Source organism: Oreochromis aureus, linkage group 22 (assembly GCF_013358895.1).
Source record: "Oreochromis aureus strain Israel breed Guangdong linkage group 22, ZZ_aureus, whole genome shotgun sequence".
Lineage (NCBI taxonomy): Eukaryota > Metazoa > Chordata > Actinopteri > Cichliformes > Cichlidae > Oreochromis > Oreochromis aureus.
Genome location: NC_052962.1, coordinates 20,034,606 through 20,059,219, shown reverse-complemented (window position 1 = coordinate 20,059,219; position 24,614 = coordinate 20,034,606). Strand labels below are relative to the sequence as shown.

General features: G+C 41.8%; 1 protein-coding gene across 1 annotated transcript in view; it reads left to right on the top strand.

Annotated features, from left to right (window-relative positions):
• pag1 (phosphoprotein membrane anchor with glycosphingolipid microdomains 1) overlaps positions 1-24,614 on the top strand; it is a 59,865-nt gene that overhangs the window by 536 nt on the left and 34,715 nt on the right. Inside the window, exon 2 of the mRNA XM_031742320.2 lies at positions 17,596-17,632. The gene's annotated coding sequence lies outside the window, so the exon portion shown is untranslated. The remainder of the gene's footprint in view (positions 1-17,595; positions 17,633-24,614) is intronic.

Sequence of the window (24,614 nt, the reverse complement as noted above, 5' to 3'; positions counted from 1 at the left end):
GCGAGCTGTCTGTGTCTTAAATCTCGTTTTTTTCCCCTGCACACTTTGTGTACGGTTTAGGGCTGCTGCAGTACATCGAGCTTTAAAATGAAAAACGGTGCATGCGCTTTAAAGGATGCAACCTCCCCCCATAACATCTATTGCTTAAGTTTTGCACGAGCTTATAGCTTATGATGTTTTTAGGAAATTCCTGGTGATTCTTTTAAGGATCACGAGATCACTGTCTGTTTTTTTAAAGATGCATATTAACTTTACCATACACACAGATATGGTCATGTGCGTGGATGTTGAGCCCTGTGGATCCCCCCCACTGCTCCTCCTCATTGACACTAACAAGTATGGGCTGTCTTTCCTCCCTCTTCATAGCTCCAAGCAGCCATGCATGCCCTACTGCATGCACATGCATATACAGCAAGATGCAGATGAACCTCAGACAGCTTTCCCTCCCTGTAATCGTGAATACGAATTTTCCCTCGGCTCACCTGCCGGATAAATAAACACCCCCCTTTTCACGCTCTGTCACTTCTCCCAGATTTGCCTCCCAAGTCTCCCCCTCTCCTGCACACGTTGGCACGCACACTCACACAGGCAAACAGAGCCAAATGCCACCCCAAAAAAAGACCCCCATCCTCCCTCCGTCTGTGCTCAGTTGAATACGATATGTTGGCAGACCATTCACCCTGCAGCGGTCTGGCTTTTCACAGAAGTTGACATTCACTTCACTTCAGCAAACACAGTTTGTGCTTTGTTTCAGCTTCTCTCTGAGTTCCTCGTGTCACATGCTAAACATTAACAAATTTGTGTTTTTATGTTTTTTGTTTTTTTTTGTCCTCCTTTTCCTCTTTCCCCTGACATCACTTGATAAGAGCCCTATGTATGAATACCCACCTCTGTGACAAAACTGATCTTTAATTTGTTTACTTGTTTTCCATAGAGCAACAATGAGTGCCATTCAGGCCTTTAAGCCTTTATGGAAATGAGAGGATTGGGAACGATGCTTTAAAAATGGCGAAACGCTCAGCCTGATGGGGTATGATCATGTCATATTATGTTTATAGAAAGTAGCTGGCGGGCTTTTGCAGCTTATAACATGCACATGTCAGACGGGTCAGAGCGGGATGTCTGCGTATGGTTAAATCTCTGTCACTGTAAAAGCAAGTGTGTTGGGCGAATGGAGGGCGAGCTGAATGCTTTGTGACAGTTTTAACTCTAGAGTATTCATAGCCTTGCTGCTAATGCTGGAATTTGAATGGAGATGAGGGGCTGGGTATGTGCAGCTGTTGTATGGAAGAAGGGAAATGAGTGAGTGTTCCCGAAAGAGTTGCAAGGTTTGGAAATTTTGCGGCCTGGCCGCTGTGTGCTTTTACTCTATAACCACAAGAATCCAACAGGTTTCCACACAAGTTCTTGGTCATTTTTAAGGAATTTTGAACCTTTTATTGCTTCTTTTTCTTACTGGTTGGTTCAGAAACATCAAAATAGTCAACTACACTGTGCTTTGACACCTCCTAGCTCACGAATATGATACCTGTTAAGCAGGTGATTCCAGGAAATAGAAATACATGCATGGTAAAACTGTAACTTCAAGTTGTAACACATGTTAGTAAAATGACTTGGTAGAAAGTCATTTGCATCAAAAAATGGTTCTGTATTTTAGAGGGGTGGAGGCTGAGCAGCTGCAGGCGGGTCGGCGCTCATTAAAACTGGCCATAATGTGTCTGGTCTGATAGAGAGCCCAGTGATGCTGCTGCCCCAGGCCTGAAGGTCCTCCTGCTGAAAGGGTAAAGCATAATCACTCTCTGTCTGATTGCTGCGCGACTATTGTTTCATCATAGGCTGTCAAGATGTTGTTTAGCAGACTACACACATTTCACAGTCAGTTAGGCTTTAACAAGCAAGGACATCAGCCCCGTCATTGGTAGGCAAACAGTGGAGCGTTTGGATGTGCACCTCAGATTTTACAATTACCCTGCATTTGCCCTGAGGGGAAGAAATATGCAGGCTTGAGTCTGGAGGAAGTGCGTGTTGCTGTGTGCGAGTGTTTTTGTTTAATGTCAAGCTTGCTTTGATTTGAGTAGTTTCTGCTCTTATGAAAATGGAAAATGCTATTATGTGATGTTGTTGCAAAGAGCTTTTCTTTCCATCATTGATCTGGAACGGAGAAATGGAGGAGCTAAATGTAATTATTGTCCCTCTCCACGCAGTTTCTGCTGTACTGGTCCGGAGGAGATAAAAGCAACGTGAAAGATTAGAACAGCTTTGTCCACTTTTTAGCTGCCCACCCTCACAGCCATGTCAGAGGGACTTTGGAAATTTGTTTCAAACAACTCTGTCAGCTGTAGTTTACTATTAACGTACTTTTTCAATCCAGTGCTTTCAGCTACTTCTGTATCTATCAGCTATTACTGTCCAGCTGAACCTGTTTAACCACTACATGTAGCTAAAAATGCATTCTTACAGTTAGCTAGCACTGGTAATCCACTGTTAGCTAATAATTTAACTGCTAGTCATACTTTTAGCAAAAGAATTTGTAATTTATTTTATTTATAATTTTTGCTTGACACTGTTCTCTAACTGTTTATCCATCATCTTTGGCTAATCTTTACTCGCAACTTCAGCTGTTACCCAACAGATAAACCGCTAGCCCTATTTTATTACACAACTTACACAATTTACCAATGGGTATTAATAATTTAGGTTGCTACATGAGTTTGCGGTACTTGGGCAACATCTCATTTCTTTATTTTTTGCTGGGAAAATGGAAAAAAGGTGCAGCAGAAACATAAGCAAACATACATGGAAATACATGGCAAAAGCAGAGAAGCTACGGTTCTAACAAGCTTGAAAGTCAACATTTGGTATGGCTGCCTTTATTCTTCAACACAGCCTGAACTCTCCTAGACAAGCATTGTTGTAATTTCTTGAAATAGTTTTCAGGAGTAGTTGTCCAGTCTCCTTGAAGGAAATTCAAATCCCACACTGCTTCAGCAATGTTGAATACGGGCTCTGGAATAGTAAAGTCTGGATTCATCACTCCATAAGAAAATTGTCACTGATTTTCAGCCCAGCTCTTGTGTAATTTGGCATACCTCAGCCTTTTCTCCCCGTTTTCTTTCCTTCAGAATGGCTTCTGTCAGCCACCCTTCCACTGAGACCACTTCTGATGACGTTTCAGTGATCAGTAGATGGAAGTACAGATGGATTTCTCAGGTCCTGTGTCGCAATTTTTCTGGGTTTTTCTCTTATTTCTTATGGACATAACTTTCAGATACTTTTCATCAGCTGTTGATAGATTTTTTTAGGCCCAGCACTTCTTTTATCCTCTATTTGTCCAAACCCCTCAGATTTTTTTATGGATACAGTGCACACCATGCTGAGAAATGCCAAATTTGAGCTTGTAGCTCTTCGGGAATTAGCTTCTTAGTGCAAAAATACTATTTCATTTCAAGTCAAATTGTGTTATCACTGGCAGTTTTGTAGATTCAGATAAAGGAAATGGAACAAATTATATTTTTGAATGCACTATTAGTAATAAAATGCTTTAGGATACATTTTTAAATAGCTTGTTTCTTGTCTGTTATGTAGACACAACACTGCTTTATTCTTCGACTTAGGTGCCTTTTTATGTTTCAATGACTCATAGATCTCTTTTTAGTCACATGACAACCAAAACAAACACTATTACACACTCTTAGCTAATAATTTCGACAGTTATCTGTAGTTTTATTGAGCTATTGCAAGTATTTGTTTTATTTTGTGACTGTAAAACCTTTGACGGTCAGCTGTGTAGACATCACAACATCACAGAAGTGGCTTTTATTTGAACTCCACATGTTCAACATGTGAATATTTTCACATAAACAGAAAAAGAGAACTTGCCATGTCGCAGGTTGGTTGGTTTTTGGGGTTTTTTTTTCAATTTCTCAGCCAAAAGTTGTTTACAGCTACAGAAGATGTGGCTTTTTAGATATTTTTCTTGAGTTTTTCTTTGAGAAAGAGGAAACACACACAACAGCCGCTCATGTGGTCAACACATTCTGGTTGAGGGAAGCCACTGTAGGCTGAGAACTTACTAGCAAAAACTGTCAAGTACACACCCATGTCCGGAGCTTGGTAGGCAGATGTGATATAATTAAGTTTCCATTCCACCTTTTCAGGAACTTTGTGCCTTTGGTTCAGTGCTGCACACATCTCACACCTTAATCTGTAATTTGACTATGTGAGGCCTGTCATTTCTCAAATAAAGAGAGCTGTTCGTGGAGAAAAGACCATTGCCTTTGTGGTTGGTCAAATTAGTGGCTGAAAACGTATCGGGTCCACTCCTTGTAAAGATTAGGAGGCTCATGGTGAGAAATGGGACAGATCCAGTCAGAGAATGAAGACAGGATCGAGAAACTGGAGGGAAATAAACTATTAGACGGAGGCTTTGACAAATGAGGAGAATAAAAAACGAGAGAGCAATTCTAATAATAAAAAGAGGATATTGATCTACAGTGCGTGAGTCTGGTTATCACTCATACTCTTCTACCTCTCCTAAACACTGCTGACCCTTGCAAGAATTGAATTTGTTTCCTACAATGTAAGGGGGACTCGCTGAACCTTTTGTTTTTTTTCGAAAGAAACACAAGTACACAGTTTTCAAGACAGTCTATGGATGTTTAGCAGGTGTTGCTCAGAAGTTCCCTCCACCAAACCACATACCTAAACAAAGCAGACAGGTGTTAAATTTTAAATGTCTTGTTTCACACCTCAGTAAAACCAGGAAATGCTTGTAGCAAGAAATTTAAAGCAGGGAAAGCACCAAATGTTCTGGTAATCTAAAATGCTGGATGAGTTAATTGTTGAACCATGATGAATGCCTTCACCTGGGGTTAGAAAAACCTGCATATTTGGACAAGTTAATCACCCATTAAGACTAGCTGGTAGATATTTGCCAGCCTCGTCTGTATTAACTGTGCTGTGACTGCAGAATAGAATATAGTGGCGTGGCTTAGAAAACTTGTTGCATTTCTTCCATCACCTTATATGTTTCTGTGAAAGTGAGCTCTAGAAAGAAGCAAAATATTTGGAGATACACAGCCTCTGAGCTTATTAGGTAAGCATACCAAACGTAGGTGTGTGTGTGTGTGTATCTGTGTGTTTGCAAACTAGTATGTCACTCATTGCTGGAGCTAGACTTGTTTGTCCTGACATACAGTATTTGGAATCCAGCCTGATCATGCCCAGAGATACTCACTCTAAGCAGCCAAATCACAGCGGGAACACTCACTCTCGACTCATAACAGACATACAGAACATGCATGTGTTCAAGTGCACACGCATGTATGAACCCGTTTACAGTACACGGACACACATGCATAATTTAGATATACTCCCTCCTATGTTTCACACACACTTGACAATGCACCGGTTTCCACTTAGACACATACTATTTATCGCTTTCATGCGCAAAGAAACACACGCTGCCATCAAATCACACTGGCCCTCAGCAATTTTCTCACGGATAACAGGGCGCTTCAGCTCGCGTTAGACTATTCTGCTGCTCTGTGTTTGTGTTGTGCACCAAGTCTCTTTCCTGTAGTGCAAAAATGTGTGGTGTGTTAATGGCAAGTAAACACTGTGGATGCAGTTAATTGAGATTGCCTAAGAGGAAAGTCTAATGAGAAATCAGAGTCCCACTTCTCAAGAATTGTGGGTAACGCGTTGTTATGCATTCGCCCCCTGTTGTTAGAGTGTGAATTTGACAAGACTGGTTCTCTGTGGTTGATGTGTGTGTGTTTGCTGTGTTTTGTGACAGGTTCAGATGTATTGAACAGAGGTGTCAGTCTTCCAAGTTAACTCCAGCCTGGGAATGTACAATTAGAATAGTGGCTGTTCGGTCAGAGTTTCAAATAATCTCCTGGTTTGTTCACCTTTAAAACCAAATAAAGTTTTGTATGCCTACAAATCTGTCTCCATGACAGCCTTGATACCTCATAAAAAATCCACAACAGGCGGACCTTGAGTTGGAGCGCCTTTACTACTACTACTTTACTACTCACGGAGCAATGCAAGTAACAGGCAGGGGCGTGAACTGTAAACAAGTGGCAACAAATGATTACCAGCATGCTGAGTGTGAAGGGCCGAGGTGAGAGGAGGTGACGGACGGCAGAGATGGTTGAGTGAACGCAGCGCGTGTACGCGGTCCCTTCCCCTCGGTGTAAAGCGCTGCTGATGCGGCGGGTGTAGACATGTACGCACACAGTCACACACTGCAGGGGTGGGACGCTATAATGTCGCTCAAAGGGAGCCGCCTCATCTCACGCTCCGCTGGCTGAGGCACTGCAGGGAGGGTGCAGACACACAAACACACACACACGCCTGCATGCACACTCCTACACGCACATACAGAGTCTTATCTATATTCTGTACAGCCTTTTCATTTTTGCCTTTGTGAGAACAAAATCGTTGTATTTTGCAAAATCATTTTCTGCTTTGTTTCTGCCGTTGTTAAGGAAGAAACACATAACAACTCGAGCTGATTTAATTTGTGTGGAATTCGAGTCAAGGGTAAGTTCACACCAAATGTGGAAATCAGTAAAAACTTCATATGTTTTTTTCATAGACCATCTTCAAACTTTACAACAGTATACTATACCTGGGAGGAGTACTTACATTGGCTAAGCCTTTGACCTTGACCTTAATTGTTAGCGCCCAAGGTCAAAGATGACCTTGAAAAACAAAATTTGAAGAAACTATATCGAGTAATACATCATATGAAAGGGCACGGAGAGGGCTGTACAAGACACTGTTTTTGTAATATGAAGCCCTATGAGGTTACGGGGACACCATAGCAGGCTAACATTGTAATATGTGGTAATAAAAACACCATCAAAATCCAAAGTTTTAGCAAAGCCCTTGGTCTTCGGACAGAGTTGCACTTTCTGAGTGCTCTTGTTTTTGCCCTGTTGCCTTTATTTGATAGCGATCGTGGAGACGGACAGGAAAACGGAGAAAAAGAAGGACCACAGGTGGGATTCAAACCCATGCTAAGTGCTTTATTAGCTACTTTAGCTTCACTGCACTTACAAGACAGGTGCAAGCGTTAAACATACTGAAATACTTGGTGATGTAAATTTGTCATATTCTTATTCATCATTTGTCATTTTCTTACCACAAATTGAGTACAACTGGATAATGTGGGACTCCCCCTGCATTGGCCTAAAACCATGCCAGCTGCTGCCTGGTTTGTGTGGTCCATTGTTCAACGTCAGGTTTTCGTGGAGAGCTAAAATATCTGTTCATGGCTACTTTACGGCTGGAGCTGAATGAAGCTTATTGGAGATTAAATGAAAAGATAAACCACAAAGAGATGATTATCTGCTGGTTCTCTGATGTCACCCTTTGCGGACGCGCGTGCGTGTTTCTGTGTTTATGTGTGTGCGCCTTTCCAAATAACTGGACAAAGCTACAAGGTGCACACATGCAGGTGATGTTGTGATGAGGTTTTGTGCTCCACAGGGTGGTTGTTTGCTTCATTTATGTGCAGTCAGGTGACGGATGGGATGGCCAGTGGATTGGTTTTCATCCATCAGCAAAGCCTTCAGGCCATTTTTACACTTTCTTATTCTTCTCTGTCTGTCTGCTGTTCCCCTGCTCACATCCCTTCTCTCTTTGTTTCTTTGGCTCTGTGCACCACTTTTTCCATCTTTTCTCCAGCCTACTTTTTTTTTCTTCTTTCTCCGTCATCATCTTATTTTTTTTCTTTTTTTTTTTGCATACCACTCTTCTTCCTCTTCTCCATATCTCGCTCGGTCCCATTTTTCTTCGGTTAGCCTGCTTTAAATTCCTCTGTATTTGTTGTCTATCCCTTTTGCCTCCCTTTGACGACTTATTTTTCTTTCTTGGCTTTACACTCACACACACACGCACACTTACATTGACGGTCTGTTCTGCTTACAATTAAAGCGTACCTCCCTCTTCCCTTTTCCCAAGCAGGCTCATAATAGGAAATGCCCTTGTTATCTCGTCGGGTACCAGCGTTATTAATATAAGCCGCAGACAAACAAGGTGTGGGTACGTGCTCTGCTATGCTCGCGCTCTGATAAAAGGCACCAGCACAAGGCTGATATTTCACGGTCAAGCCTCTCCAACGGTTTGTGCTCATCAGCGTGGTAATGGGGCACAAAAAGGTGACGGACAGATAAGCGAGAAAGGAAAAGTGAGAAATGTGGGAAATGAAGTGAAGTGTGGAGCTCTCCAGGGGGAAATAATAATTCTTGAGTGTGATGTGGAATTTTTGGGGGTTGATTGGATGGAGACATAGCTGAGTGTGGAGGGAAAAGACTCAAGGGGTGGGGGCTGGGGGGCAGACTCAAGTTCACAGTGTATTAAACGGATGATTGCATGAGTTGGGCTGTATTTAGTTCCACTTTTATGGTTTTATGTGGTGTTATTCTTGTGCAAAAAAGAAGAATTATATTTTATTACAATCTTAACATGATGATCCTTCTGTGAGAATTCTAATATTCCTATTGTGTACTTATTTTTTGAATAAGGGGCAGTCTCCACTCCACAATTCATGTCAACCAGTGGTGATGGAGATCTTGTGGAATTGGTGGAAGTATGAATGCAAAAGTACCATCAGGTTTTTGGTCCAACATGCAATACCACCTGGAAAGCATCTAAATGGGAAAGGATTCATTTTTCAGCATGACTGTGATACCAAACAAACTGCCAATGCAGTAAAATCATATCTGGATAGAAAAAAAAACACTAAGTGAAACCTGTCAGTCATGGATTGGCCTCCCCAGATCCCAGACTTCAACAATGTTGAAGGAGTGTGGGATCATCTTGACTGACGACTGAACAAAAGGAAGCCAACATCTGAAGTAGAGCTTTGATTGTCCTTTAAGAAGACTGGAGAACTATTCCTGAAGACTACTTGGAGAAATTACACAAAAGTTGTTCAGGCTGTGTTGAAGAATAAAGGTGGTCATACCAAATATTGACTTTCAAGCTCGTTAGAATTGTACTAACTCGTTTTTGCCTTATATACTGCATCTATTTCCCATTTTCCTAGGAAAATATAAAGAATGAAGGGTGACTACATTTCATATTTCATTTTATTTTATTAAATAAAAAAAAATCTTCCAACAAAACCTCAGAAAACCCCTCCAAATACACACATCTGCCTTCCTACTCGATGTCCCTCATTAACTGTCTATGAATTGGTTCAGCTTTGAAGGTCTGGATCCTTCCAGAAATATGTAACACCACAGACTGAATTTTGATATTTCTCAACCTGAATACTTGAATAAATGGAACAGCCTCAAAGTTAGAGCAAATTTCATCCACTGGGCTAGAAGATTGACTGACAGCGGGTGCTCATCAACTGTCCAATTGGTTCTCCTTTAACTTATAAACTTTTTATTATGAGGCAAAAAAAACAAAAACCAAACCCAAAACCTCAACATGTTTGTAGCCAAACACTTAGCAAATGTGTTACCTTGTTTACTGTCTGTTTACTTTGTTGCTAACAGTAGGTTCACACGGTTTATTTAAAAGGCTGTACCATCCACCCATCTGTCATAACTGTCTGTCTTCCATTCCTCTTTTGTCGACTTGTTGCCAACTCAGCTAAAAAGCTGCTTTCTGTTCCTTTGAGAGTCAGCACCGAGAGTCGGATTTCAAATAAGTCACTTTTTCCTCTTTTCAAATGCACGTGTGAAAATGCTTCATTTACAAACAGGCTGAATATTGAAACTGCTGCTAACTTTGGCCGTTTATGTCCATGACAGAAATTTTGTGGCATGTAAAATACATCAGATCAGGAATCAAACGACGAGCCTAAAACAACAGCGATTAGAGGGCACGTCTTGTAATCCTATTGATCTTTCCTTCAACAGTGAAACAGCCAATATTTGTGAGACAATGTCTGTTTGATCACTGCATTTCGCTCACCGCCCAAGCAGTAGCAATAAGCAATAAAGGAAGTGATCAGTTCTGACTTCTGTCTTGGCTCAGAGTGTGTAATTGTTTGAGGCTATCATCTTCCTACAGAGGATATGAGCAGCTATGCATTTTTCTCTTTCAGCCTGATTGCAAATGACTGTCTGTCATCAGGGACTGTATTTGTTAATGGACTTCAGGGCATTATGTCATCAGAGAGCATGGGGTGTGTGGGGCGATGATAACGAGCAAGGCAAATATTGTTTGTGTGGTTTGGATTGAGTGCAACAGTGTGCAACATGAGAATTGTAGGAAGGTCTGAAAAGGATGCAATTAAAGCCATTAGTTATTTTTCCCTCCAATGTTTTCTCTTGAAGAAATTGCTTATTGATATCAAGACATCCAGGGAATTTACTCTCTGTCTCCTTCTGCTTTTTCCACTCCATCCTCCTCCTCCTCCTCCTCCCCTTCTCGTTCTGTGTCCGTGCTGAGCTCTTTGAATAGGCTCCCTGTTTGCCTCCGCTGGCTCCTGGCAAATATGCTTCTGTGTCCAGGATGAGACAATGGCAATGATAAGACGTAAAGGAAAGAAGAAAGAAGAGAAAGATGCAGAGAGACAGAGTGACACAGACAGAGAATTAGTGCTGAATGAATGAGTAAATAGAACTGGAGGAAAGATGTTGGAGCCAAGTGGAGGCACAAAGAGCTGATTGTCGCAGTAAACTGAGGGGCCTTTCAGTTCCTGGACAGTTGGTCCCTGATGTTTGTCTTAGATTCTCTGAGGAGAAGTTACAGGATTCAGCAGGTCCACTTGGTTAGTAGTTTAATTCTATGGTACTTGTTAAGAAAAAGTAACTTTTGATATGTTTTTTTTATTATTATTACAAAATGTGGCTATTGCCTCAGATGTTAGTGCCATCACAAGTCTGAGTTCTTTCCTGCTACTGATTCTATTACCATCACTTAATCCTGGTTTATATTCCAAAGGGGGCATTTCATAACTCAGCTCTGTGGTTCTTATAAAGCGCTTTTCTACTCAACTTGAGCAGTCAAAGCAATTTATACAATACACTTCATTCGCTTATTCACATGCAAGCACTTTACTTCTACTCTTAAGCCCTTTCTATCTAATATTAACACCCATTCATTCTCTCATAAGTGTATTGGATTTTGTATCTTTCATGCAGACTGGTGCAACCAGGGATTGAACCAACAACTTTCTGATTAGTAATTTACTGTAATTCAAGTTTTGTTTGTGTACTGCTTAATCACCTCAAATGTGCTTTATATTGCACAGTAACGACATTACAATAATACAAAGATAACCCCAACAATCTGAGGACCCCCTATGAGCAAGGACTTGGCGACAGTGGGAAGGAAAAACTTGCTTTTAACAGGAAGAAACCTCTGCTAGAAACAGACTTAGTTAGCAACCATCTGCCATGCCCAGTTGGGAGTGAGGGAAGGAAAACAGGACAAAGGACACTGTGGAAGAGAGCCAGAGATCAATAAAAACTAATGATTAAATGCAAAGTGGTGTATAAACACATGACCTGTACTACGTTCTGAGCAGCTGTAAACACATGACCTGTACTAAAACAGCATTAAGTCACAACATTTTCTGAGCAGCTGTGATTGCTCCCGCTCACGTTAGACTTTATTAGGCAAACAGCTAAAACAGCATTAAGTCACAACATTTTCTGACTTTTTTCTGACTGTAATTCCTGTTCTTCATCGTCCCATTTTCTTTTATTTGATTTTTGATAATGATGATGATGATCGGTGCAACATGAAACATATCTATGCAAGCAGTTGCAGACAGAAATTCAACTCATGATGAACCTCATAGTAATGATATTATATGAATGCATCAGTAAGAAAAATAGCTAAAAATAGCCTCCATGGGAGAGCTTTCGCCCATCAATTTGGCCATCTATCCCTGACATCGTCATCCATCATCACAACGCTAGTTTTTATTAAAAAATTAAATGTTTGTATTTTTTCAAAGTAATTTTATTGGAAGAATTTTTGTGATTGGGTTAAATATTGTTAGGATTTTATAGAAGAATAGGAAACGTGCGATTTTGAGGTGTTATTTTGGTAGTGTGAATCAGCTGTTTGCACTAGAAATGTTTTCAATAATTTAAATAATTAGTCCTTCAGTTGTTAATAGTTCTAAGGTAACCTCGACCCAAATCGATGTTATCTTGAAAACCTTTAAGCAAACTGTGTATTTCAAGCACAAGTTACACGGAGAAATGAAGCTGAGGATAAAACCAAAATCAGTGGTCATGTGCAACACCTGAGTTGACGTTTTGCTGATCATTTACTTGTGCAATGTTTTTTTTTCTTCTATAGATCAGTGAAATTGCAAAGACAGCATGCTTGGCCTAGGGAGTAGGGAGTAAAAAAAATGCCAGCAAAGCTTAAACGCTTGGGTTGCGTTGCAGAAGCAGCACCTTTTCTTCAGACAGTGGAAGTAGAAGTTTTGACAAGAGCAAGAAAAAGAAGGAGGGGAAGATGAAAGCGGTGTACCTTCTAGCTCCTGGTAAGGGAAGTGATCTGAGTGCCAGTGAGAGGTAAAGAGAGGAATGGATGTGGGATGTGAGCTTGAAAAAAAAGCAAGGAGACCCACCACAGCAGGGTGCTCTGCTGAGCTGCGCTAAAGAGCAACATGAAAAAGGTTTTGAACTTGAGCCAGGCCCTTTAGCTATACAGATACTGAGGGACTGAGGAGAGGAGAAGAAAAGAGAGGAAATGATGGGAGGAGAGGAAAGTTTAAGAAAAGGGAGGATTAGACAGGAGGGGTGAAGATAAAAAGAGTAGCAAGTACTGAAGAGGAAAGAGGAAAATGGGCGCGGAGAGGACGGCAAAGAGGAGAAAAAGATGAAACCAGGGTAGAGACGTAAAGGAAAGTGCTTTCCACAGTCTTCTTTCAAGTTGATAGAGTGCAGGATGAAGCTGTGGAATGAGAAGTAATTTCTAAAACAGAACAATAATTCTCCAGGGGACACCGTTTCTGCAAGAAAAAAACAAAACCTACGACCACTCTTAAACAAAGGGGGGAATTCAAACATGAAGACTCCCTGTGGGATCATGAGGGATAACAGTGGAAATTTATTAAAGGGTGCACTTTAGGTGGAGGTTTGCGTATGACTCATTCAGAAATGAATTCAAGAGTGTTCGCTGATCCAGAGGAATTTAGAAATGGAAGGACATAGCTGGGGATAAGAGCCAGTGGCAACTCTCAGATGGGCCAAACGAGACAGATTTGCTAGACATAACAGATCTTAGAAATTTCTAGCACACTGATGAAAATTTTTTCAGTCTGACGTGGTCCTTCTGAAAAATTTTCCTAATCCTGAAGTGAGGCCCCAACCTTTTATAGCTTGTAGAGATTTAGTCAGTGTACAGAGGAGCTGGTGGTGAAAAACTGGTAGACAGAACAAAGCAAGTACCAGAACTGTTCATAACCTGGTTGAACCTCAACTTTTGATCAGTCCATCGTCCATCCATCCATCCATCCATTTGTCCATCCATCCATCCGTCCATCCATCCATTCGTCCATCCATCCATCCATCCATCAATCCATCCATGTCCATCCATCCAGGTCGTCAGGGCAGCAGTCCAGGCAAAGAAATCCAGGAATACCACAGCATCCCTAAGAGTTTTAGTGTCTCCAGTGTGTTCTGGGTCTGCTCTGAGGCCTTCTAGTTTTAGGTAGATGCCTGAACCATATCAATTGGCTCCTTATAGTGTGAAGGTGCTGCTGGTCTACTCACTTTGGCTTGATCAAACTTCTCAATCTGTTGTTAAGGGTGAGCCCAGCTACCCTGCAGAAGAAGCTCATTTTCACTACTTGTATCTACCATCTCATTATTATTTGGTCACTATGCAGAGTTCGACCGGTCGACGGGTAATTTATCAGCTTCGTTTTTACACTCAGCTCTCTCTTCCCCACACCAGAGTAGCACAGCGCTGGTACACATACGACACCAGTCTATCTGTCACTTCTCTTCACTTTGAGATACTTAAACTCCTTTTCTGCTGAAAAAGGGCAGAGTGCCGACTCTGGGTCAGAGACAGGTCCCTTAAACTTTATGTGATGGATATTCCTTTTTGTACAACGTTACATCCTTTGGTTTATCCTATCCTATCCTTTTAGTTATCCCATCAACCTTACCTTACTTTTGAGATGTGTAGTTGGCTTGTGTCTTTTCATTGGTTCTGCAAGTTTCTGTAATCCTACTGGAGGGATAAAATACCATTCTTTCAAAGAATATTTCCTCATAAGGTGCTAAAGTGCTGTCTAACACCTTGGATTCAAAACCTCCCTCAGGTTCAGTGGGGTTGATATCTGGTGAAGATGACCGTCTATCATTGTTATTCTGGAAGAGACCAGTCCAACAAGTAGTTTCACTGAGTTTAAAGGTGAGCACTCAGCACAGCTTTGAATAGTTTGTAGTGATATGAAACAAACCAGCTAAATGCCCCTACGGGGTATCAAAGCCACCAGATGTAAAGGTCAAGCATTCAGGCCTGTCCTAATCTTTGGGTGTACACCACAGTTCCATTCATCCATTTGTTGTGAATACCATAAAGTACAACTTATCTGATCATATCACCTTTTTTCCATATGAGTATTTATGGTGTTTCCCCTACTGAGCTCTCAAATGTGCATTCATCTTTGTAATGTGCAATAAAAATGACCCACTTTGTCTAGTTGTTGAAGTTGTTGTTGTTCCTGCTGACAGTGTGATCACATCTGACACCGACCTGTAATAGTGCACAAGAATCACGGTCATTTACTGTGTGCCGCTGACCACGATGTCTTTCTGAGACCAATCTTTACTCCTATTGAAACCATCTGGAAAGCTCTGGTGACTGAAACTCTCCATTTGTGCCCCCGCATTGAACTCGCTCTGACCTTTTTCTCCTGCCATCTGAACCTTTTCTCATTTCCCAAATTGCACTTTCCCAATTCCTTTCCTTGACTCACGAGAGACACAAGAGCAAGACAGAAACCTGTGGATAGAAGAGTCGAGGCAGATGATGAGACAGACTTGTTTTGTAGTTGTGTAGTTTGACACAGCGACATCGTACATTGCTTTGTTATAGCCCTTTGTTATAGTCCTCCCATCAGTTCGTATGTTCCAGCTGTGCGCCACGCCTCTTTTATGAGCTGAAGGTAAAAACTCTGTGTAGTAATACAGGCTTGCTGTATTCTGTACTCCAGATGCATTTTAGCAATTTAGACATCCTTTAACAGAGCATAATAAGGGCAGAGGACACAAGGAAAGCACAAATTAGTGAAATGAGTAAAAGCATTTTATTTTTTATGGAAGATATTACAATTTATGGATTTGGATGCTTCTGCATTTGTTGTGTTTCTCCGCTTATTTATTCAGGATTTTACTTTAGATTTCAGTCACACAGGCTTAGAGAACCATTGGCAACCTCTTGTGAACCTGTGGTTGCTAAGGAAAATTTGTATTCCCCAACCAGTTGGAGAGTGGTTGCTGGAGGTTGCTGGCTATCACTGGGTGAAACTGATCACAAAGAAGGTGCTGCACCCAAAAAATCTCCTTATGATTTGCTACCCCCACAGTGCTGCAGTTCCCCTTAATTTGTGTGTAAGATGGAGACTTGTCAGCAAAAACTCAGTAACTACAACAATGTTACACAAGACACAGCTTTTACTTTGAAGATGAACATTTAATGTTTCCAATTTGCGTTCAAAACTTCAAGTTCTGCTGCCACTTAGCTAGTTTTAAGCGTGTTTGCATCTTGCATGCAAACAATAAGTGACTGCAGCAGTCTGCGTGCAACCAATGCAATCACAGGGAGGCTTTCAGTGCAGCACCAGATACCTCTTTACCGTAACTGACAGTAACCTTCATTAATCACTTTCAAACTGGTTGGGGAAGATTCATTTTCCCCTAGCAACCAGTGGTTGCCAGGATGTCATTGACTTCTCTCTAGACCTGTGTGATTTGGACTTAAGCAATACATTTCACAGCAGCTGCCATCAACCTCCAACAACCACTCACCAACTGGTTGGGGAATATAAATTTTCCCAAGAAACCGGTGGTTATCAGATGTTTGCTAATCGATCACTAGGCATTAATACTTTAATTCACCTCTCTCCACATCATCATCTCTAAAAGTTACAGAGAGTATCGTGTTGCCGTTTGACCGCAAAGGTCACTAAAATAAGCTGCTTACTAATCTGCCTCTACAGCTGTTTTATTTACATCCTCCCTTCATTCCCTTCATGCCATTGTGTTCAGCTTCTGCATTGTTTGTCAGATTTAAATAAATGTTCAGAGATTTGTTTCCTCCTAGCCTGTCAGTACCAGTAAGAAAGAATGTGACATGGCCTGTTTTGTTTTTTTAAGCAGCTGTGTCGGTTTCGATAAAGAGCAAGCTGCGGTGGCTCCTTCAGCTGGAGAGACGCAGGACAGGGCGATTCACACTATAATTAGTCACTTTCCATCATTGATCCTAAACACATCGTTATAAATATGCTATATATATATGTATGTATATGTATGGGTATGTACATGTACACGATATATGAGGCAGAGAGAGAATGAAAAACTCGTGGCACGGAGCTCATAAACAGGTCATTAACTGGGAATTTAAAAGCCTGACTCAGAGCAACAAATGAAGCTGGGACATTAGCTTTTTTCAGCCACGTTATGAAGGTTATTTTTAGACTCTTGTCATCTACACAATACCTCATAAAATAACAAAGCTAGCAGGGTTTGGCTTCTGAACACATATTTCTGGCTCCGTGCCTATGGGTGTAGGTTTCTCTTTGATTTTGAATTCCTGTAAATCTTTTGTTTTTATAGCATTTTAGACGACATAAAGGGGGCTGGAAGTAGACTAGAAACTGGTATTGGAATGATTGAAGGTACGTGGCGCACAGTTAGACCTCCTTTTTCCCTCCAAATATTTTGAGCATACAAAGACAAGTGCTGGCCGTCAGCCGCCACAGTAACTAATCACTCAGACAGCGTGGTCGTGGCCTCTCATTAAACAGGCTGTAACAGTGAAAGGAACACTACTAATGACTCTGCAATACTTGTTACACACACAGTTCTTTCAGACTTAATGGCAGAATATCCGTAAGCTCTGTAGTTGTCCTGGATACGGGCGCTTGCGACGCAATATCAGTTAATAGGTGCAGGTGAGCGCTGTGCTTTCCTATATTCTGTCAGTAAACAGAAGCTGCATGAGCTTTGCCCCCCTGCTGCGTCCCCCCCAACAATACAGACGCTGTTCCAGAAACTTCACATCCCATTTGCTCTGATGTCTGCGCTGCCGCCTCACACGGGAGCTTTTTCAGCACTTTCTCCCCCCTGCTCCTGTTATGTTGCATCCACTAAGGGCTGGAAGGGAGCATATAGCACATTATCCTTTATATCAGGGTTATCCCGCTCGTGCTTCCCTAACTTGACATTGTCAACCGAGCATGCTCAGATTCGATCAACAAGAATTTGCGAGGAGGCCATTCGAGTGGATGTTGAATCCCTGCTTGAATCACACAGTGTGCTTGTTCTTTTCCTGAGCTCTCTGCATATTCTGGGGTTATGTGTCCTTATTACGTTACCGGCAGACGTGTGTGTTGACTCTCAACTCTCTGTTTTTGTTTTACAGGTGATGAATGACGAGGCTCATCCATTTCTCTCTTGAGGTAGGATATTAACTGTTTCAGTTTCTCAGTCATTTGAAGAATGGCGAGCCCTGCCAATTAGCAGACTTCTCGGTAACCCCTCCACCTCCCTAACTCCACCCCTCCCACACGGTGCAGACAAAGAATCTGTGTAAATGCTCAGAGACGGAGACATAAAACTCTTTCCTGCAAAAAGTGTTTGTTTTTTTTAAGTTTTTTTATGTGTGGATGTGCAGAGTTTGACAGCTTTAATAATTCAAACCAGAATGCGTGATATGAGCATGTCTCTGTCTCTATCAATTCAACTTAACAAATGCCATCATCATTAATATTGTGGATGTATTAAGCCAGGAAAAACGTACTTTGCTGCTAAGCAGCATATCGCTTATGTATAATGTCTCTATTCCTGCTTTACACTGTGTATGACTGCATACAAGTGCGAGCAGATGAAGTATGATAGCAATATTGGATGTATATGCTGGAGGTGTGAGTTCGTGTCTTTGTGTTCCTATTATGTGTGTTTGTGTGTAGATCTGAAAAGATCTGCATTATCAGCCTCTTGGCAACAAGCAAGCGGAGTTCTGGTCTGTCTGTTTGTTGCTGAGGCCCTGTCGCCCCGGGTTACAGGGTTGCTAGGGAATGAACGGACAGACTGGCATCACCAAAGTGCCAGCGCGGCATGTGGGGTGCTCCACATCTTTGGTCTGCTCTTTTTGTTTGATATCTTCCCTTTTGTCTTATATCAGAGAGCCTGTAAATTAATTTTGCCAGGTGAAAAGCAGCGATCGGAGCGCTTTTCTGCTTGCGTCATACAAACTAAGAAGCTTTCTTGTGGTTGGCTCTTAAGATTTTAGGGTCAGTTTAGCCACCAGAACTTTCAGTGGGATAAATCGGGTCCAGGACCTTTGGTAGTTACATTTTCTTTAGGTTTCTTTTTATTTGTTTTGTGTTTTTTTGGCTCTGATTATCCATTTCTGCGCAAGTCTAAAACCTCCCAAACTGCTCCTATACTCATCAGGGTGTCACAAGAAATTAAAATTCAGCTGATTGTGATTATTATTACATCAACACTTTCAAAGCGGCCACTGAGATCGAGATGGAGAGCCTACAATGAGAATGAGATCTGAAACTACCGCAGGGCCTACCGGTGCGTTAGTCAGCTGAGATGGAAGTACAGCTGTTGCCATTCTAGCCCCTGAGGCTCATATCGTTAACTACTACTACTTAGCAATGCTGCTAGAGATATATGTAATACAGAAGCTAAATTCTCCCTTCTGAATAGACTAAGTTAGAATAGGCTGACCGCATTTCTCTAGCACCTTTCATTTAGCTTCAACCTTCTGCTTTTTTGCTCATTGCTAAGCTGCAAGCTGTTGCACCGCAGTTTTCTTTTTCATCCGCACATAAGATGCTGCTTTGCTCCCTCTGCCAGGATCATCTTAAAGATTTCTCAATGTGTGTGTTGCACCATTATTTCAAAATCTTGTAGCACGTGCCCATTTGAGATTTAAGAGTAGAGAAATCTGTGAACTCTCTCCTTTTGAGCGCGATGCAACCCGATTTCAAAATCAGGTGAGATTTTTTTTTTTAAAACTCCTCTAAACTGAGCTGATAAGTCCCCAGCAGGTGCTTCTCAAAAACCCACTCCACCAACCGAGTCCAGCACCGAGCCATGTGGGGGATTAGGAAGCAGTTTTGTGCGCTCGCTGTGTAAACATGGTGTGTTCTGTCCTCACAAACAGGAAGCCAGCGCGCTGTTTCATCATCCTCCTCCTGCCCCAACTGGTGCCGCGATGCTTTTTCTTTTAACAATTAGCAGATGAGGAATCATAAATGCATCAAGAATGGAGATCCTGTTTGTTTCCAGGAATCGGGTTGTCATGGTGACGGAGGCACGTCTTTGTGCGCTGCGAATCACAGAAATAGTTGTGTCATGCTTTTACTGTAAAGTGCACGAGTTAACATGATGCTGATCATGTAATCGTCAAGATAATCTCTGTGCATGGTTGATGGTTGTTAAATACGTGTGTGTCACAGTGTGTGTGTGTGTGTGTGTGTGTGTGTGTGTGTGTGTGTGTGTGTGTGTGTGTGTGTGTGTGTGTGTGTGTGTGTGTGTGTGTGTGTGTCATATAAAGAGAGTGGGAGAGAGAGGAAAGAAGTGGAGGTTTGAGGCGCCAGCAAAGAGGATATGTCTGGCAGCTGTGTCATTTTGCAGAGTAAAGGATTATGGGAGAATTACAACAAATGAGCAGGATGACCGACACACACACACACACACACACCCCACACGTACACACATAACTTTGCTTCTATATTGTGTGTGGATCTGTGATTTAGAGAGCCAGCGAAACTTCATTGCTCAGTTGCAGTCAGTGACGCGTTCCTGCGGCATCCAAAGCAGCTGGTGCCTCTTTAGTCACAGTCTACCTGGCGACAGACACAAACAACACAAAAGCCTTTACTACACAACATGAGTGTTGCTCTATGAAAGCCTTTTTTTGATTACACCAAATGTTAGCAGCATTTAATGTTTTGTCCTGGAGATAAACCCTGCATAGAGAGTTGTTTACTTAGGTAAGCCTCCCAGATACTGACCAAGCTGCCTGTGCTTGCACATGACAGATAATTGAATGCACGTCATATTGTGGCTAAACATAGGTTTAAACCCTCTAATAATTACATAATTACTATGTAGTTACTCATGACTTATCATAGGATTATGCTAATGCTCTTCTAGCGATCGGCAGTGACCTGTAACTCTCACGACGTTCATACATTCTGCTCTTTGCAGATTTGTCATGTGGCCAACCCCGCACTTAGACATAAACACACACGCCCCAGACACACGCCGCTGACGTACAAAGCCAGCCAGTCGTCTGGGATTATCAATATGTATTGCGTCTGCGGGAGCATGTACGCGCTTGTGGATGTGTCATCTCTCATGCGCCACAGCGTCACACTTCAAGGTTGCTTTATATCCTCTGGAGAGTCTCCCCGAGCGTCTCTGAGGCCGTCGATGCGCATTGTCATTTTTATAGCCTGTTATTGGGACACGCTGCTTTGGTGCAAGGCAGCGTGCCAGGCGATAATAAGACCCGGGGAGAGTTTTTTTTTTTTCGACCTCTGAACATAAGATGGGATGTTAACAAGCTATTCTTCATCCCTGGTTGTTTGTTATGCAGCGTGCACGTTCACACATATGTGTAATCTTGGGAGACTTAAATGTGTCATACTATGTTTAACTGATGAAGATTTTTTCACATAACACGCAATACTATGCAAAAGTCTTCTGACCTATGAATAGCAAAGGCACCTGCCTCAAAGTATGAGCTGGTGTAGTGTCTACACATAACAGACAATTTACCAAAGAACCAATTTTAAATGGTATCTTTAGTCACCTTGTTATTAGCAGCCTGTCACGAAACACACATGTTCCTATTCCTTTAGTTGAATCTATGAAAATGTCAAAGATACACAGTTTGACAGATAGAAAAGAGAATTCTTTGCACCAACATGGTGATTTTCAGAGTGATATTCTGAATTCTCGGCACAGTGTGTCCTTAAAAACTGGAGAAGTAGAGGACAAAAGAAGAAGTGGCAGGCTTTAAAAGAACTATCTAGGCAGATCAACAGTATCTGAAATTCCTGTGAGATCTGGACATTTAGTTGATCCGTCTACTGTTCACCTAAGCCTCATTAGAAATAGTCACAGTGGAAGGGTGGCTGTCAAAAAGCAATTCTTAAAGAAGGAAAACCGGTATTCCAAATTACACAACAACTGGACTGAAGATCACCATCTGTGTGCACGGAAGAGGTCTGAAACTGTAAAACATGGTGGAGGCTGATATGGTTTGGGGCTGCAACAGTGTCTGATTGGCAACAGCTTAATTTTTCAGCATGACAATGATCCCAAACACACTGCCAGTGCATTAGAAGCATACCTAGGTAGAAAAAATGCACAGTGGAACACTATCAGTCATGGATTGGCCTCCCCAGAGCCCAGACCTCGAGGTTATTGAAGCAGCCGGGATAATTTGACAGAAAATGAAACAAAAGTCAGCCAACATCAAAAGAAGATCTTTAAAAGTCCTTCAGGAAGCCAAAGAGAGTTCAGACTGTGTTGGAAAATCAGGGTTTTCATACCAAATATTGACTATAAAGCTTGTTAAAATTGTACAAACTCTGTATGTTTGCACGTTTCAATAAATCACTCCACCTATTTCTCATATTTCTCTCAAAATATAAAGAACGAGTATATCAGTATATTGAAAACATTAATGTTCTGAAGTACAAGCTGCACTTTTTTTGTTTTGCATTTATTCTTAATGTCCACCGTGGATTTTTTCTGTTGTTTAAAGGACTGTAACTAATTGCATTATTTTCATTACCTATTAATGCATTGTTTTTCCAGTTCAGTTCAATAATTTAGTTTGTGTAAGGCTAGACGCTGACAGATGTTTAGCCATTAAAGCTGAGAATAACACTTGCAGATAGCATATTCAGTATTTAATGGTAGTCACGTTTATTCGAACAGCACATTTAAAAAAGAGTCGATGTAGATGGAGTAACAATATAAAAACATACAGAACAGAAAGCACGAGTTTTACAGTTAAAAAATAGAAAGATATAATAACCACATTAAGATAATACCAAATAGATCATAAGGAATAATTTTAAAAAGATTAAAATGGGAAAAACCCGTAAAAGTTTAATGACAGTCAACAGTAAGACGTGTGGCTCATGGGCTAGTGAGTGCAGTTGCATTTCCAGCGGCGCCTCTTCGTGGGTCGCTGGTTTAATGAATCTTATTTTCTTGCGTGTTCGAGTCCAGGTTGTAACATATGTCACACATCAGTTTCCGCTCGAGGACTTCCTCGTCTTTGCTTTGACTTCAAACTTTAAAATTTAATAAAATCCACATTCCCTCAGAAACGGTGTCACGCTCCAGTCAACAAATCTCCGAATCGGGCCACGGAGCTCATTACCAAACCATCATGTGGGCCAACAGCTCGATGTGTCGATCAGTTATTCAGTCATCACTCCCTGTGAGGGGAATCACGAGTTTGTGTTCGTGTGTAAGGCATCCAGTGTTTTTCTTGCAGCTTTAAAGTCCACACTTTCCTTCGAGCGTTATAGATTGAGGTGCTCAGCAGCTTCTTCTACTTCTTTGCTCTGTATCGCTTTCATTTCCTGCAGCTATCTTTGAAGATCAGCTGGTGGCCTTTTGGAATAACTCCAGACATCTGTTCTAACTTCTTTTACCTTAAGAGATCTTGACATGAAAAGCCTCTCAGCTGGACGCTTTTACTAATGCAGCCTGGATAATTTAATGGTACTCGATGACCATGCAGTAAAGGCCTTTATTACCATAGGAAGTGTGTTGTTTTATCGTGTTGCTTACCTCTCCAGTCTCCTTTTAATTAGTGCTAAATAGGAACCAGTGATAAGGGAGCTTTTAAGTAAACCTTAAACATTACACACTGTAAGTCTGCCATGTTTTTCCACTCCAGATGAACTGTTTAAAGTTAAAAATAGGTTTTACTTTCTCTGCCTTCATGCGATCGTCTCCGCCTTTTGTATTTCCTCAGATGTTGTTCCTTGTTCCTCACCCCTGAGGTTTTTTTTCTTTTTAAAAACAAATGTGTCAGCACTTTCATAGCAGACAAAACACTCTATAAAAAGGACATGAAAGCTGAAATGAAAACATGGTTTCCCTCCTTGCTAAAGAAGGAATCTCCAGTTTTAAACAATAAGGAATCCACCCTTTCACAGGCGGGGGACTTCAAACGCTTGCCGGGTTGTTGTGGGTTTTTTTAAAGGCAGTTGTGGCTCATTTAGCCACAACAACACGGGCTCCAGCCGGCTGTTTGTTAGCGGCCTTGCAGCAGAACAATAACTGTCACGGCCACATGCACGGGGGGGGCGGGGTGGTGGCTAACGCCGCTCGGCTAAACAGGAGGAATAGCCACCGAGCAAGGCCACGAGAAGTCAAAACACAGGAAATTAGCCACTGTTTACTTTCGCTTGCCTACATTTGCTCCTACTAATTAATTGCACAGAGCCCCCTTGTGGATTTCAGGTCTCAAAGGAAGGCGCTCTGAGTGTCCCTGTTGCATGTTTTATTGTTTATGATGCTTTTGAAATGAAGCAAGCAGTATTTGACCCATTTGTGGCCCCCAGGACTGCTGGTGTGCTGCAGCATTAGCCGTACAGTAATCCCCCGGCGACCCAGAAAGTCATTTCTGGAGCAGGTGGTTATGTGGGCCATAGGACTAATAACAGCAGCGGTGTCATATGGCTGAGAAGGTGTTAAAACCAGGCAGCGTTCATAAAGAAAGCTTCAAATTTTGACGGCTGACCACTGCACTCTAATTACAGCTGCCTCAGAGTACATCGCGTGTGTATATAGTTTGTGTGTAGGCGAGATTACGAGAACGCTTCTTCTAAGTTTTAGCATTTTGACCATAACTCTGCAACACTTTGCACAGAGGATGTTTGCTGCAATGAAAGGATGAAGGTCGACACATTTCCCAGCATGCATTTGCATTCCTGGAGCCTCTCATGGGATTTTTTTTTCTTTTTTGGAGGGATGTGTGCGGATGAAAGGGGTAAACCAGAAGGACAAATTGCACTGTTCTCTGGGGCATCTTTTTCCAGCTGAGGCCGTCATCTCACGGCCTCTGATGCAGAGAAAAGGATGTGTGATTTCGTTTTGCGTGGGTGGCCTGTTTACATTCCAGGCATTCCTCACGGGAATCCCTCTCTCTGTTTCTTTGGATCCTGTGCTGGAGCGCCTGGGAAGGCATTTGCTTCCGTGATATTCTCAGAGGTCTCTCTGGAAAACATTTGGAAAGTGAAGCCCTGCTTACACACAACCGAGCGCACATCCCGATGGACTCTTTAACTTTGACTGAACTCTGGGAATGTGGTGTTTATTTGTAGCATAGGGGTTTATTTAAAAATGACATTTCCTACATGCACTTTGGAATTAAAGTTCTCGATT